The sequence below is a fragment of the Dipteris shenzhenensis genome, chromosome 7, assembly GCF_047967505.1.
Source record: "Dipteris shenzhenensis isolate YYH24624 ecotype China chromosome 7, Dip_SZ_1.0, whole genome shotgun sequence".
NCBI lineage: Eukaryota > Viridiplantae > Streptophyta > Polypodiopsida > Gleicheniales > Dipteridaceae > Dipteris > Dipteris shenzhenensis.
Genome location: NC_141602.1, coordinates 35516769 through 35522243, shown reverse-complemented (window position 1 = coordinate 35522243; position 5475 = coordinate 35516769).

The window sequence follows — 5475 nt, the reverse complement described above, 5'->3', positions numbered from 1 at the left end:
TTCTTGACCTCCTTACCATGAACCGAGCTCTGATACCATGTGAGAGAGTGGGAGAGAAATAAGGAGTCTCACTTGCAGCTTTTTCACATACACAATGGGGGAATACACACAAAGGTGGAGGCTGAATACAATTTCCCTCTTCTTAGTTGTGAAAGCCAAAAGAGCTCTCTCAGTACAAAAGGAATAGGTGCACCCTATATGTGGGTCGCAAACCAAACTCAGCTAACCTAGGTGGCATACTAACTCAGCCACTAACTAGAGTACAGAAAGATAGCTATCATCCAGCTATTATTCATGGGCGGTGTACCAACTACATCTGTAGCTAACAAGTCGGTGACATAAATGCACAACGGTCACCCTGGCATATCACGAGTGGAGCTCAATATCTCAACATGGTCTCCGCGTTGGCAATCTGATATGAAAATTTATGGACAAAGTATAAAAGGGCAGCTTTGCAAGCTGTGGGATCTGCATCATCGGCCCCTCGAAGTCTCGTAGGGATGGAGCACTTAAAGATGAGCAAATTTATTATGGCTTTGGAGCCTCGTCTTTGCTTGAAAGTAATGAGTAAAGATCCAACAACATACGTGGAGGCACTTCGCATTGTGAATAAGAAAGAAGCTTCTCTAAAGATCGAATCCTCTTTTGTGTCTTCAACAACTTCAACTTCTAAGGTAATGGGCACTCCTCAGGTACCAAAGTCCTCTGAGTTAGATCATAATATCTCCCAATTGATGGCAGAGTTTGCTGATTTAAAATTGCATTTGGTTAATGCACGACAACCTAGAGTACCAAAGAGTGAGGATAGGCCTTGAAATAAGAGTGGGGTCACTTGCTATGAATGTAATGAAAAAGGTCACTATTGCCTCAAGTGTCATAGATTGAGAAAGAAAGAAGAAAAACAAGTATCCTTATTAAAAGCTTCTTCAAGGGATGAGGAAAGAGAGGTAATGATGGCTAAACGGGGGTGTGGTAAAGCAAAAGAAGAAGAAGAAAGCAAGGAAGAAGTAGATGAGAAACATCAGGAAGAGGAACATTGTAGTAAGAAAAAGAAGGCATCTAGAAGGAGAATTAGCCAATCAGACTTTCCTTTAGGACAAGGCATTGGAAGTAATGACTTGTTGTTCGACCTTAAAGAAAAGGAAGCTCATATCACCTTTGGTCAATTACTTGCTTTGTCTCCAAAACTACGGAAGGAATGGGGAAAGCTAGCAAGCACAAGAATGTAAAAGAAGAAAAAGAAGAAAAGTGCCATTCCTATTGTTCAAAAGGTAGATATAGATGTTGGTGATGATGTACCTGTGGTTGATGTGATCATTGATGGTCAAGTGATTTCTAGTGTTTACATTGATGGAGGTGCATTGATTAATGTCATGAGTGAGAAGACCATGATAGATGCTGATTTAAAATACTCTAATACTACCTCTCCTTATTGCATCAAATGGGCTGACAACACGAGGGTAAAGACCTTGGGAGTTGTGAAGAATCTAGAAGTGGATGTATGTGGAATTTTTGTGTCGACTACTTTTCAGGTGATCCCTACCAAGCCAGATGCATGTACCTATCCATTAATTTTGGGAAGGCCTTGGCTATGCAAGGTGAAGGTTGTTCAAAAGTGGGATACTGGAGAATTGATTTTGTAGGGAAATGATAAGAAGGTGCGCTCCAACATCGGAAGTCACAAAAAGGAAGTTGTCAAGGAGGAGTCTTCAACATCAGAGAGTTCAAGCTATAACTTAACTGATGAAGAAGAAGAGACAAGGTTAGCTGTGAGGAGTCCAGCTTAGAGGGTGAGGTGGAAGGAGTGGCCTTTAATCTTTGTCTTGGTGCTGATCGGGATGAGTCAAGAGGGAACAAGGTGGTGGGACAAGAAGATCTTGTAGAGACACTTCATGTGGAGGATGTGGAGCACACTAAACAACGCCAAAGTAATGAAGAGCTTCTTGGTGATTCTCTATTAGGTAGTGAGAAGCTCTAGTACTTAAATATGTTAGATGATTTCCCATATCTCTTTGCAACAAGCTATTCATGGGTTCGACCAGTCTCTCTTCTAGAGCACAAGATGAAGCCAAGCTGAGAGGCAATAAAGAAAGAGGTAACACAACTACTTGAGGTGGGATTCATCTTTCCTGTTGATGATTCAGAATGGATATCTCCTGTAGTTGTCACACCAAAGAAAGGAAATAAGTGGCGGGTTTGTGTGGACTTTCGTCCTTTGAAGGAATGCACTAAGAGGGATCATTTTCCTTTGCCATTCTAAGATGAAATACTAGACCAAGTAGTAGGGCATGAGTATATTCTGTATGTGATGGGTATTCTGGGTACTTTCAAATTCATATTTGGGAGGAAGATAAAAAGAAAACATCATTTGTCACACCTTGGGGAGTTCTTACTTACAGAGTGATGCCTTTTGGGTTGACCAATGCACCTACATTTCAAAGGTTCATGAGTCAAGTGCTTGAGCCTTACTTCGGAAAGTTCATAAGGGTGTTTTTGGATGATTTTTGCATTTATTCTCGGTGCATGAATCACACGGAGAAGTTAAAGATGGCCTTAGCTGGGATTGATGAAGCAAAAGGGTGTCTAAATCCTAGCAAGTGTCATTTGGATTTAAATAAAAGTACTCTTGTTGGGGCATATTGTGTCCGAAGAAGGCCTGCAAATGGATCCTGATAAGGTTCAAGCAATCATGGCATTGCCAAGTCCTGAGAGTGTCATTGGTGTTCGTAGAATTCTTGGAAAAAGCAAGTATTATTAATGCTTTTGTGATGATTTCATAGAGATGGTGCATCCCATGAACTTGTTGACAAGAAAAGGAGTTTCGAGCAACAAGAGTCTTTTCAGCAACTTAAGGATGCCATGAGTAAGGTCCTAATATTGAAGGCCCCTGATTGGTCTCAAGACTTTTATGTAAATCCAAGTGTATCTTTGCATTTAGTTGGTGCTGTATTGCTACAAAAAGGAGAGGAAAGTAGAATGCAACCCATTTATTATGCCAACTGACAGCTTACAGATGTGGAAACAAGGCATGAAGAAATGGAGCAGCAAGCTCTCTCTTTAGTGTTTTCAGTCAAAAAATTTTGCTCCGATTTATTACCTCGACCATTTTTCTTCCTTACCTCTCAGTCTGTATTAGCATATCTAGTTCACAAGCCTAATCTTGGGGGGAGATTTGCAAAATGGTTATCAGAGCTTCAAGAGTTCTCTTTCTCTTTTGTCACTGAAAATACCACTAGGTCCACTATGGCAGATTTGCTCACAGGACGGGAGGATCTAGGAGAAGAAAAGAAATGTAAGGAGAACATTAAAGACAAAAGGAATACACCACCAACATCTTTTGTCTTGTATTTTGATGGGGCTTTTAGTCCTTCATGCCAACAAGGAGCCGGGGGGACGGTCTTGATGAATTTTGAAGGTCAAGAAGTATGGGCTAGAGGACAAGAGCTTCCAGGTATCACAACTAGCAATGCAGCTGAGTATAATGCTTTGATTCTTGGTTTAAAGGGTTGTCTTCAAAGTTAAGATAAAGAATTGGAAGTAAGAGGAGATTATCAGCTTATTATAAAGCAAATACAAGGGCATTACAAGATAAAAAGTCCTCATTTGAAGGAGTTTAATCAAAAGGCTATGGCACTATGTAGTCAGTTTGATTTTTGCAAGTTTGTTCATATAAATAGAAAAGAAAATCAAAGGGCAGATGAGTTGGCTACTCAAGCCATTGTAGTACAAGATCAAGGGGTGGTTTCTTTGGCAGACATTGGATAGCTAGAACTGCAAGATGTTCAGCAATATGTGGAAGAAGGCATGCTTCCTCAAGAGTTAACTCCACAATAGAAGCAGAGATTGGTAAGGAAGGCTTGTCCCTATACTATTGTTGATGACATTCCTTATAAATTGGGAAAAGATAAGGTGCTCCATCGGGTGGTCCATCCCATGGAGACTAGGAGAATCCTCGAAATGTGTCATGAATGCTCTAGTCATTTTGCTTCAGCAAGCACAACTAGGAGAATTTTTAATGTATGTTACTTTTGGCCACGCCTCCATAATGATCTATATGAATGGTGTCGAAGTTGTAACGTATACCAAAAGTTTGGAAGGCGATAATTGATTCGTGGGCCCTTGAAGCCTATTCCAGCATATGGACCATTTAAGAGGTGGGGGTTGGAATTTGTGGGACCACTTCCTCGCTCATATCAGGGCAAGCATTATTTATTGGTGGCCACAGATTATGCCACTCGGTGGGGCAGAGGCCAAGGCACAGTGATACCTGGACGCACCAATGAGTACCGCATTAAATTCTTCTATGCTCGACCACCTTAAGGGCCAGCAAACCGTCTCTATTTCACTAGAGAGGATCTGCTGTGGGGGGGAAAGATGTGACACCAAAAATTGATATTTTTTATTTGGCATTGGCATTGTTTTTCTCTATGTTTGACAAGAGTTTGAGTATCAAGTGATAGCCTAGCGGTTCTCACTTATTTCTATTTTCTAAGATATTGTATGAGATTGAGAGGATGAGTGGAATGGATCATTGTAAATACCATGTGTATGAATGATAAATACCTTGGTATGGGGTGAGAGTTATTTGTGTATGGGATATTATGGGGTTTTTACAAAATAGGAAGAGTGAGTCATATAAAGAGGTGGGCTCATGTCCATGTGTTCCAATAATATAAGAGAGGACAGCTGCCAAGCATGTGGAAGGCATGTGGAGGAGTGTGGAGTCAAGAGAAATCCTTCTAGAATTCCTATGTGCAATAAGGAGGATGTGGACATATGGAAAAGAGAGGGTCCCTATGGGCTCCATGTGGGGATACTCTTGACTTTCTCAATATTTTAAGAGTCTTGAGCATCTTTTGATGGGACACATGGCAAGAGTAGCCAAAAAGGACATGGATGTTGACATACGGGCTTATGTGATTGATGGGGAAAAGAATCCATAGGCAACAATTGTAAATGGGTGGAGGGTGATAAAATCTCTATAAAAGGAGCCCTCCTCTCCCTTGTTCATCATCTCTTCCACCATTAGGCCTCATGTTGCTGTAGCTCTAGTCTTTTCAAGCCTCTTCCATGAGCCTTCTCTCCCTCTTGTAGATATTCTCTTACGTAGACTCTTGAGTCCACCTCTCTCTAGTTTATTCTCTCTCTATGAGTAGTCTTGGAGCTTTCGCTCCCTCTTGTTCATATGAAACCTCTTCTTCTTCCTTGTGTTTGTAGTATTTTGAGTTGCATTGGAGTGGAGTCTCACTCTATTGACAATGAAGATCACTTCGTATTCCCTCTCTTAAGTCTCTCTTCTCTTTTCTTTCTTTCAAAGCCTTAAAAGTTATTTCTATTCGGCTGCTCATTGCACACACATGGTCGATCTATTTCCTGAGCCACAGAGCGAGTTACTTACCCTCTTCTAGGCAAAATATATGAGTGGTGGATCATTGATGAAGGTGGAGTCTTGAGGGAGCATCCTGCTGAGGCAAA